This window comes from Scedosporium apiospermum (assembly GCF_000732125.1).
Source record: "Scedosporium apiospermum strain IHEM 14462 chromosome Unknown SEQ_SAPIO_0110, whole genome shotgun sequence".
NCBI classification, from domain to species: Eukaryota; Fungi; Ascomycota; class Sordariomycetes; order Microascales; family Microascaceae; genus Scedosporium; species Scedosporium apiospermum.
The window spans coordinates 1,138,984-1,151,093 of NW_015971811.1; positions in this window are offsets into that span (position 1 = coordinate 1,138,984).

A 12,110-nucleotide genomic window follows, 5' to 3' on the forward strand; every position below is an offset into this window, starting at 1 on the left:
GCAGGCACGAATGGTACGAAGTACAAAGTACATCAAACACTCCTCATGGGTTGTCACAGTTAGAAGTATCAGTACCTCTTCCCTCGGAAGTCCACTCCAAAGTAAACGAGCACTTGGTCTACACTACAATTGTACATGAATTACCTGTGTTAGATTAGTACTTTGCAAGGGCCCACAAGTATTTTCATGTCTAATCCCAGAGTGGACGAAGCAGTTAAAGCACCATTTCTGCTGTGTCCACTTCGACAGAGGACAATTGGAATACACTACTACGTAAATAAGCAATGTAGGTGTACCCGTACTTTGACTGCTCCAAAGCTGGGTGTCGGGGGGTAATTGATGACAATTCTCGTAGCCTAGAGGGGGCGCCCTAGGTACTACACTACTTAGAAATGCAGTGTTTGGTACAATCGCACGTGTCCGAAGTCCATACAATAGCAGCCTCCACTCATTCCCGCTGGCACTGAACGGGGTGGGGAAAAATGGCCTGACAGCACTGCGAAGGCAACCAAAAGATAACCAGACAACAAGCAGCCCAGGGAAGCAAGAATGATAACAAACCCCTCCTCATCCTAGATATTGGGAGGAGGAGTATCTCGTACTAGTACTTCCTTCCATGGCAACCCTGACAAAAGGACTGTGGTTATTACTCTGGCGTCTCCGCAATCGACGTTACTAACGGCTCGCGGGCGGGCCTGGTTCTGATCGAGAGGTTGCAGCACCATCTCAAACACGGAGTAGTGTAAAAACCCACGGCAATTGTGCGGAAGAAAAGAGGCGGATGTCCATGGAACTACACTATACATACTTCGTACGAAGTACGTCTCCGCCGAAGTCCACTATTAATACACTACAGCCGGCCGAGACAGCAGTCAGGAGAAATTGGGGGACACCAAGCAAAGGGCGGGCTGCTGTAACAACGCGGAGACGTGGACATCTCGCTGAAGTCCTTGATTGATGTAGTGTCAGCAACAGAACTCTAGTAAAGCCGAAAGGCGAACCCGACTGTGAGGCAAAGAAGTAGAGCCATGCTACCTCCCACCGCCACATATCAAATCAAATAAACATCTACCTCTAGTTTAAAAGCACTACCAGAACCAGGCAGCTCGAAGAAATTCGGCCCGTCACTTCTGATCATGTCAAAGGAAGTAGCCTCGTCATCGAGCGTTGGGATGGTCGGCGGTGTTGGAGGATTCGTACCACTACAGTTGCCACTGATCTGCGCCTCCGAGAAAGTGATTCGGAAGAGGAGAGCAGTATTATTACCACGAAATTACCTTCAAAGAGTAGCTGCTAGAGTAGTATCCTAGTTAGTGCACCATGAGGAATTGTCCTGCGCTTGAAGCTTGAAAAAGCAAGGCGTGGTCTCGGATCTTGTCGGCATTCTCGGGGATTTTTAACGCTATCCATGGTCGTGGCTCTGTTTGTTGGAAGGGTGCTGGGGTTGATCCCTTACTGCCCACGTGCGGTGTATTATCTCCCCTCCACACTCCCGGTGCGTTGGGACGCAATTGAACAAACTGACGTACTTCGTATGGAAAGTCTTCTGGCCGGTTTTCCGATTGTGCACCATCGCGCTGTCTCTTGCCACACGCTAGCAGGTAAAGTAATAAAGTAATGGGTAGCATTGGAAAGGGTTTGGGCAAAAACATCGATTCCCTTGCCCTTCCTACTTCAAGAAACGAAATGTGGCGGTCGAGGCTAGTCACCAAAAGTTTGCTGCCATGGAGCATCTCCCCGTCGGTCGCAGTGTACTCCGTATGAAAAGGGGGAGGCCCGGAAACGACCAGGATGCAATGCCCGGCGAGGCGAGGTGGCGTCAATCCAGTTCCGTCAACAAAACACCCCAAGATCGGTTGGCCAGGATGCGGCATAAACACTCTCGAGAGATGATAGACCAACGCAGTCCGATGCTTGGTAGGATGCAGACGGATTCGACAGCAAATTCTGGCAAGGTCTCGTGCATAATATGGCAAGGGAAATATTGCTCCCCGTATGTAAGGCGATGGCTTTGACCACTTGGTTTGTCCCAGACTCGCAGGGGATGATGCCAGGAAGGACGAGGTCGCCCGCTCAACAAAAATATGCGGAAGGGTCCAAAGATGCCGGCCAGGTCACAAGAGATAGTAGTAAACACCTCCTTTGATCGAATTGTCAGCGGACGGCCCACGATCCCAAGTAACCAGGGGACTCTACTACTTCGTGGGCAGTCATCGAATGGGAGAGGGATGGACGAACCAGTGCTCTCTCAGGCTCATGGTTGGTTGCCCAGATCAAAGCTACCCCTCTTATTCCGCCTCCAAGGACGTGCCCGGAATTCTTGGGCTTGAGAGGAAGGAACGTTGGTGGGCCAGGCCCCTCCTCCTCCATCACGTAAAGAGGTACGAAGTAAAGTAAACCTTGACCTCAACTGCAAAGAGTCTAGACCACCACTGTCAGTCTGTCACCACTAAACGTTCGCGATTGTCGGGTAAAGCCACAAACGGCGTGTAAACTATTGCCGCTGCGTCGAGGTCTTTTCCGATGGAGCTAGATTTATGTGTGTCATCTCTCACAGCGTCCGTCCACTCATGATTGGGCATCGTGGAATTATTGTTGCAATTTTGCGTGTCTGGTTGGACGGAATGGTTTGGGGCGCCGATGAGGGAGGGAGCGCAGACGGCTTTCTCAGGGAGGATGCCCCACACTTTGCCTCTCTGAGCCAGAAGTGCAGACGCAAAACCCAGCATCAAATGTATTGGCTCTTGCATCTTGGTATTCCGTGTGTAATCTAAAATCTGCACGGTATCGAAGGCTTCGTACTCCTTCATGTGAAGTAAGCAGTGTAAGTATCAGTCAAGCGGTGTGGAAGGGTAGAGACGATCTTGGAGTCTGGCCCTGTAATGTATGCCATTTATACTAGTCATCCAGACGTTTAGATGAAGGTGAAATGGACCAAAGAAAAAAGAAAGGTCGAAAGAGGAGGGAAAATGAGGGTGAAACCAGAAATAGCGAGGTGAACCACAATCCAGCATGGCAACATGGGGTAGAACTCGCAGGGATTATGCAAGGTCTCCGCAACAGATCAGCGCGTGGCTTTCAGGGATGTTCGTCCGGCAGAGTTGCTTGTCCTCCGTTCCTTCCCGCATTTTGCTTTTTTTGGGTCCTTTCCCCCCCTTCAGTGTCCCCACCCCTCCCCCCATGCACGCCGCCACTGCTTCACTTTCTCATGGGAAATAGGGGGGTACTTTGCCTGCAGTCGACTTTTCAGAGGAAATTCGCTGGTGAAATCCGAGCATTTCGAAAGGTGTTCAATAACCACAATGTTAGCGAGGGATGCAATAGAGACGATGGAGCTGGAGAAAGAATTATGGAAGGAATTCGATATTCCTCTCAGGGGAAATGGCGACGGGCCCTGTCCGTGACGCCTACTCCGTACTACTTCGTAGTATAGAGGTTTGTCACTATTCGGACATCTACATTCCCCGGTTTGCACGACGAAGTAGGCCAGCACAGTCAAGAGCACTAGCTTGTAGTCGCCTGCGACAAGACACCTGAAAGCACTGGCCATCAGCTCCTTTCCCCACGTCGCATGTTTATGGCAGCTTCGCCGGATCTTTTCATTCCAGGTGCGTTCAGGGCAGGGTCCGGGGAAAGTGGTGGGCAAGAAAACGCGAAGGATTCAGTCTTGCTAATCTTTATAACCAGGGTTCCATCGACATAAGTTTGCTGAGCCTTGCCTTGTTCGTTTAATTTCCGGTGATCGCCTTACCTTGCCAATTTGATACGTGCGTGTTAGAGAGGGTTCCTAGTTAAGTTGGGCTCCGACTTCGTTGCTATTTTCCTCTCCCAAAGGCATAAAATACCGAGTTCGTCGAGAATCCCGGCCCGCACACGTGTGAATGAGACAGCGGATCGAGAATGCCGAGGGTGGGTCGCAATCGAACCGGGGCGCTTGAGTGTTTTGGGTGCCGGTGGGTGATTTCGCAAAGATAAATACCAAGAAACCAAGCCCATTTTGTGTCCACGATGTGAAGAGTCTTGTGAGTGGCTGGATCTCTCGGGAGAAAACTACGAAGTAACTTACTTTACTGGTTACTGGAGGAATTCCCAGCCTGGCGTTGCGTGGAGGGGTGCTAATAGAAATCCTCGACCACTCAATCAGAGCGCAAACCTCGTAGGACTTGTCAAGGCTTCTTTCCAACGCAGTATCATACTTGGACAATACTTTGTAAAACGTACTCTCGTCAATAACTCCATCGGTATTCAACGAATACTTTCATAACTGACATAAAAATAAGCCCCCATTCCCTGCCTATAAATTTGGACATCATGCGATGCTCTCATAAGCTAGGCAAACTGCAGGTCATGCCGCGTGGGCGAACCCCTGGGTTATCCCTGACAATGTGAAGCGGATGGAGACGGGCAGAAAGGAGGATCGAAAAAAATGGGCAAAACAACATCCAAGTTGCGGTGAGAGAACAAAATGCCAAAGGATGGAGGAATCCCCAAGTCAAGGCATCCCAGTGAAGGAAGCGAGGACCCAGGGATGGCGTGTCTAGTAAGATGAAGGTTCTGGAAATGATTCTAGAAGGACCCACACGCTCTAGGGATATCTGGGGTAACGGGTAGTGTGGTATACTGTAGTGTTTGCGGTGAGAAACGAAGGAGTATTAGTGTCCAATCGAGAAGGCTGTGCTGCTGCTGAAATGCTGGTGCAGTTTAAGATAGGCCAGAAAAGTGGCAGTCCAGAGAAGTACATTTATCAATGAAGAACAATAATATGCGGAGAGAAGGAATTCATACTCCAGTTTTATTGGCACCTACGAGAGTAACGGTACGGAGAACTGTTGTGTTGATTTTTTTAACAGTGCGTGTGTCCCTTTGGGTCCAGAGAAACCGAAAGGTGGACCATTACGAGATTAGAGCCACAGAGCTGAGAGAACGAGACTGCAGTGCCTCCTTCAGCCGGGGCGAGGGATAAAATATTGACATCGATGATTTGAGGTGAAATCAACTGGATGTCAAGAGATGTTTAGTGGATTGAAAGTTACGATGGGATGATTGGCATAGCGCAACAGGACACATGTGGTCTTATGTATTACGATTTATTTAATCGTTGAGACCATCACCAAGTCCTCAACCTCATCTTCAACTTGGTCAGGACGAGCCTCCTCGTTGTTGCGTACAGTTAGCAAGTAAAGGGGAGGACTCTTGCCCATCATTCACCCACTCGGACTGACGGGACTAAATTGGCCTCACCTCAGTGTTGCTTCAAATAGCTCCATGTGATCAAGAGTCTCATTATGCTCTGTCAGGATACGCTAGGCAATGCGACTCTACATTGATGTACTGGCTAATAGAGTAGGAATCTCATCAATTGATATAAACTATTGTATGTGTACTCATACGAAGTATACGTAACATTGTATTTTTGGTCAATTTTGAGTTCTTCTTATTTGAGTTCTTCTTAATAATGTCTCCGCAAGAGCCTTTTACGAACGAAGCATTCGTTCCTCACCGCCCCGGTCAGACCATCTAATATTCTTCAATTATTCGTGGAACACCGTAGGGACGGTAACATTGCGAAGACGAGAAAAAGAGATACGGAGTATGAGAAAATGTCTCGCCTTGAAGAGCCTTAACAATGTTGATGTAAAGGCAGAACACTGTCAGGGGAGCAAATACAAGCCACTTTTCCAGCGGTTCCAATGAAGTAAAGGCGGCACTGCCAGCAGCTAGACCGTCCGTATCGAAGCAAGATTAAGGACACTCACTAAATATTGGATTTTGCGTCAATCGATTGCGAGTTGCTTCTGGCAAAGTACGGAGTATGTTAATTGTTACTGGCGTGCGTCATCCCGGAATACCAAACCTCGTCCACGTGGGTGAACTGGGCCTGGCTAACTGATCCTTGGTCGACCGGATTCCCCGACAGGTTGTATCTGTACACTGAGTGTTTCATGGTCGACTAGGGTACTCAGCGACGCGTTGCGACAAGGCAACGGAAAGAGACCCACTACTAAGGGAGACTTCGTATGGTGCAATTGTGGAGGTTGATTTGAAAAGAAAAGATTTGCTTTCCAGGTCGAGTATAAGATCAATTCCATTCATTGTTCGAAGACTTAATTTTTAATGAAATCGACAAGGTGTATGTACTGCGAAGTTGTACAATCAGTTGGGGAAGGAATCGAAGGGAGTCAGTATTCCGCTCGTCCACCAAACAGCCACTGCGGAATCATTCCTGTTCTTCGATTCTCATGCCATTACTTCGTAATGTTGGCCTTCTTTACGAAGTGCTCTGTAAATGGTATATTTGCTAGTAGGAATGTTGGTCATTATCGGCAGGAAAAGGGAGGTCACACAGCACCCGAAATGTCTCGGCCGAGAAAGAAGCAGAGGCTCATCTTGAACAAGCCAACCAAACACAATAACGCATTCACGTCCAAAGAAAAAGACTTCAATGTTGTTTGATGGGTTCGACTATCTACCCCGCGCGTCGCTTATGTGGGGGTCATTCCTGTGTGTGTTCGTGTTGCTTCATGAAGTCTCCATCACAATCGTTACATTTGGGAAATTTGCAGTGCAAATCTCAATCTGAGTAGGAATCTTCCGTGCCCCATCCGTGCCTCTTTCTAGAATTTCCCAGACCCAACATTTTCCCACCCAGAAAGAGGGTTAATGGGTTAACCACATGATTGCCACGTGGACATTCAGGTGGACGCCCGCCCATACGCTCGGTGATCCACACCACACCACCAACTGCAGGCTGGGCCTGACCGGGCGGGCTGGACTGGCCGCTTAATCTACATTCCAGACATGTAGATTATTGCGGCTGTGTAGAGTGCGAAGATAGTGTGTGAATCGAGAATTTAGTGGCGCTTGTCATCATCATTATTGTTCAGACCGAGACCGTGCAGGAACCTGGGGTTAAGGCTAATATGGGATGATATAACTGGATAAATCCGTGCGGGCGCACTTGTGTGTCTAAAGCCACCACAGACGATGGGCTTTGATGCATCGAAGAGTTTGCTCGATAAGGCCTGTTTAATATACGAAGTAGTCAAAACGGCACGGCGAATTGACATGGAAGTAAGCCCTTTCGAAGTATTAACTCTCCTTCGCACAAGCAATCCCGGGAAATTAGGCGTATGGCCGAAGGATTCAATCGCAATACGAAGTCTTTGAGCAGTCCATAATTGGCTCGAGCATCAAGGGGTCAAGCCACCGATTATGCAACCCCCAGAAATCTCGACTTTCAGTACCTCAGTCTTGCTACCAAGCATTGCATCTCGTCACTTTCGTTATCTATGTAAAAGGAAGACGGGAGGGAAAACTTAGACTATTACCAGCCATGTGGCAAGAAGACAAGGGATCCTAACCACAAGGATTTGATCCAGCCCCTGGACCCGGACAGTCCAAACGACAAAATCACAGCGCTCAATTTCTCTTCCACCACTTCGTACACAGCAAACTCGGACTCCTAGCATATAATAGTAGGACACAGCACGGTCTCGGCGCTACTTCGTAAACGGAAGCTGACAACATCAACGCAACCACTAATAAACTAGTTTACTTCGTAGTTTAGAGAGAAGCATTGAAACGATGCCTCGGCTTGTTGCGCTGAGCTTGTCAATTCCCACGTGGCAATTAGTATTCATGGAGGTCTGGACTCATCATTATTGTGATCACTACGAAGTTACAAAGTAAATTACACCAATAGTGTGGGTTTAGTTTGCCTTAGGTGTGTCAAGCATTGTTTCGATGGGAAGCCGCATCGTGGCCAGCCGGCTCGGTGCGCTATGACTTGCTCAGTCTTGTGAACACTTCGCATTCGAAGTAAACTACGATGGATGAAGTATTAGTGCCGCGTGCAAAGGAGGCGCCCGACTAGTATTAAAAAAATACCAGCCAGGCATTGACGCTTTATGATTCGATATCACTTGCGCACGGCTGTAATTCTTTATATATCCGGAAGAGGATGGCTGAGATCAAGATCGGATCCAGACGTGTTAGCCTGAGCGAACGAAGATACCGTTCTGCCAGGCGAAATATCCTCGTTTTCCGTCCTCTTATTCTTATTTTTTTTTTCCTCGATCGGTGGAGACTATTTCCATCCTTCTTTTACGAAGGTCGCCGTTGACCATTATCGTCCCAGTCTCCCTTCCCTCCTACTCCATACAATGGGCTCGATCGTTCGAGTTTGAGGGCTAGCAATGAACTAACACTGCCGATTACTACCGAGGTACGAAGTACACTACACGCATCAATATTCGTCTGTGGAGAGGCTGGTGAAAATCGACCCCGCCACCCAAACACTTGATCTAATTATCAGTCGCGACATGGCCTGGCTAGTGTTGCCTCCAGTCTTTGGGAAACTAGCCCCAGCGCCGCACAACTAACAAGATAGACTATTGAAACAGCCAGGCCCGTAACTCCTTGCGCACCACTCGCAAAGCCGGAACCCAGCCATGCCCTAACACTTTACAATAACGAGACGGACCGGGAAAACTGTGGGCACTCATGTCCTAACACTTGACCTGGCGATTTTGACTTGAATTCATCTGCGATCCTTGTCTTAGCGTTGCCAAATCTATCCCACAAATCGAAACCGTTGTGTCTACTCATATGAAGTACTTCGCAGTCGAGAGACAACTGGAGAGCTCAGAAAGGAGTAAACTCACGACGTTATACCTCCCAAGCTGTTCCTCATCAGCAGGTCCAAATGTAGGAGCCGAGGAAAAAAAAAAAAAAAAAAAAAAAAATCCCGTCAGTTCGGAGTGCAGACAGTTGAGAAAAAGCTGGGTTACAAGCATGCGGCGGACAGTGTTGAGTATTGAAGTGGCGACAGATGATGCATCTCACGGAAATGGTTGATGGTGAAAAGATACCTGAAAATTTTGTCCCAGCCTCTTACACAATGTCATTCCCCGCGTACAATATAGCTAACTGAGCCGCACAATCTTGAGAATATTCATACGAAGTACAAGTAGTTCCAATTTGTTGTTGGCGTGAAACAGTTTTCTGGAACACTTCGTCCTCAGCAAATAGAAGGTTCTTCTTTAATATGGGGATAGTAAACTAGCTTCGAACGCTCGTGTGTGTTTGCTTCTTTACTTCAGGCCTCTCAAATGTTCCGGGTTACCAGAGTCTCCACCGCCGGGTGGAGACTTGCCACGTGGATTCTTAAGCCACGCCACGGAATGGGACGCACCTTCTTCGAATCTATCGAGACGGAGGGGGTGAGACTACTTGTATTGGTACCAAGATACTTGAGACGCCAAGAAGTACTTTGTTCTCGTGCCGCAAGTACGAAGTACGTAATTCCTTCGACATGTACGAAGTACATTACCTCTTACAATACACTAGGAAGTACTTCGTACCCTAGCGTACACTAGTACGCCAGGCAAGTGGAGAGGATGGAGTCTTCTGCGAGTCAAGGCCCTTGCCGAGCAGGTGTGGTAAACGACTCAAGATCTCAAAACGGGAGAGAGAGCGGGCATGACGCCCTTCCGCCTCGACGAGGGATTCAAGTCTGGCTCAGAACTTGGGTCTTGGGCCTGAAACCGATGATCGACGCCAGATATCTTCTTGCCCTACCCAACTCGGGGACAGACTGCATTGATCATCACCCGGCTCGAGACGCGAGTCCAATCTCCTCGCTCGGGGCGTTCACCTCTAGTCTTCTCGGGGAAATTAGAGACAATATATTGTACGAAGTAGGCCAGCACATGGCCATGGGACGGCTCGGCTCTCGCCTGGATGCATGTCTCGATTCCCATCCGGTCATGTCTTTCAAGGAACTGCAAATCCGATCTATGCCCGGACTATTACCTTCTTTGGCCCCGTAGGGCACCCGCCTCTAAAAGGTTCTGAAATTTTGTTTAGCGTCAAGCGCCGAGGTCTCCGTATGCTTAAACTCTAGTATGCGCGATAGCAATGATCTGACATGTCTCGGTGAAATAGATCAAATATGGTCGCTCTAAGCTGGAGAAACACCCACTTCAAATGTTACTGAGCTGAGAGAGACCAGGGGGGATTCCGCCCATCATTGCCATATACAGCCGTTGTGTTGCCGAAACGGGATGACATGGCTCAGGAGGCAAATCGTTGAGATGCGCTACGATAAACTTTCTCCCACTTGATCGTGCCATAGCGCAACTTAACCACTTACCTTTCGCGACGCCATTGCTTAAAACCCAACCTTGAATGGCAGCACGGTGTTTACGCGTCGCCAGCTCCGCCGGTGTCTTCATCTCGGGCGCAACAGAACCGCGCACACCTTGAAAGTATCATTCCCGAAGTCCGTCCATCGCACATCATCTTCTCTCCGGATCCGCTTTAAACTTCGACTTGGCGCTGGTAATGTTGTGATCTACAAAAATTTGGACAGCCGGGGCAATGTCGCAAAGCTCCAATACACGTGTCGGCCCTGCCTCTTCAGGGGGGAGAGGCGGGCCCCCTTGGCGTTGTAACCAAGTGGCTCCAGGATCTCCAGACGGCAATCTCCGACTCTGGAGTTTGCTAGCATATCTGCACCACACCGGACTCTTTGACTCCCCTACGATGTGGTAGCGCAAGCCAAACGATGGAAAGGCTACACTAGATTACACTACTTGGACACTAGTTTACGAAAGGACGACGAAGGGGGAGCTATTTCTCATTTGCCGTTTGATGACACCGTCGCAGTAAAGCCGGCATCCCGTTCTGCTTCGCGGGGGTTTATCGAGATGCTAGGTTCTGCACTGCCATTCCTTCTAGAACCTCCAGACGACCTCAACCTCTCCACTCGAAGACCCTTGAACGAAAAAATTCGCCTCTGGACTGTCTCCAGCCGCTCCTCGCTGGCTTGGCAACGACCCACACCGTCAATGGAGTGGAGACCAAGTCGTGCCATGGGCTCAATGATAGTCGCATTTGCTAACCTTACTATCAAACTCGCCCACCCCCTCCTCCGCCTTTGCACCACTCCACCCCTATTCTAACTTGTTTTGAAGAAGACGGATACGAAATCGGATGGGAAGTTTCCTCATAGCGGTGTGCGAAGGAAAACCATGCGTTCGCTTCGGAATTGGGAGATGGAGATTGGCCGTCAAATCCTTTCCAAGGGGCACGACCCTTATTCCCCCAGGTCTGGGTCCCGAATTGGGAAATTGAACGACAAGGCTGTTTCCGAGAACAATATGCTCTACGCTGGATGGAGCTCGGGGTAAAAGGAGGTTGGACCTGCGGCCTCGAGGAATACCACGTAAGCATCCTACATGGCTTGATGTCATATCGGCGATGCCATGCTTTTTGCTCCTCTGGGGAGCCCTATCTCAACACATGATTCTGTCCCAGGGCTTGCACAGCAGCTAATAACTTGTTGGGCAGGGAATCGTTGCAGGACCTGGGGCTGCAGCGTCGTATGGAAACGGACATCTTCGTACATCCTGTACGATAATGCAGCTACGGGCAAAAGGGGGGAGAAGAGGGTCCTCGCAGGCATTGCGCACTAGCTTAGCCTCACCAACCCGACTTCACGCACGATGTCAGTTCTGGCCCCTCACAGTTGCCCCGCCACTACTATCAACCGGCTCTCTACGAAGTAAATTACCAAATGAAGTGATCGTATTGGATGCTTGCCTAAAGAGGCAGAGGTATTGAACAAGTAAACGGCCGGAAGAGGAAAGAAAAAGGAACGGAAGAAGGATGAAAAAAAAAAATCTGCTGCGGCTGGACTGTGTTTTCGTGGATGTTAGTGGCTATTGATTGCATCCGATGAGGGACGCAAGCTAGCTGATGTACAGGACCGACCCGACTGCGTCTATGGGGAAGCGCAGCAGATTCGGTCCTTCTGTGAGACAGGCAGACGAGTGGCTGTTGTCCACTCCAGCGTCTTCTTTTATTTGAGATTTGTGCTTTTAAGGTTTGCCAAAGTTGCTCCTAAGGGTCAGTCTAGTGCCAGCTGGTCTTAAGATGAGGGAGGGTGAGATGCATATCCTCCTCGGGACCGAAACGCGGATGTCACCTCCAGATCGCGTGCAAATTGCGGACGGCGTCTTCGTGTCATGACGTCTAGTATGGAAGAAGAAGGCCATCCACCTCCTCGGAGCATATCACACCCCAAGAAACCGTTGTGGCCACCAACT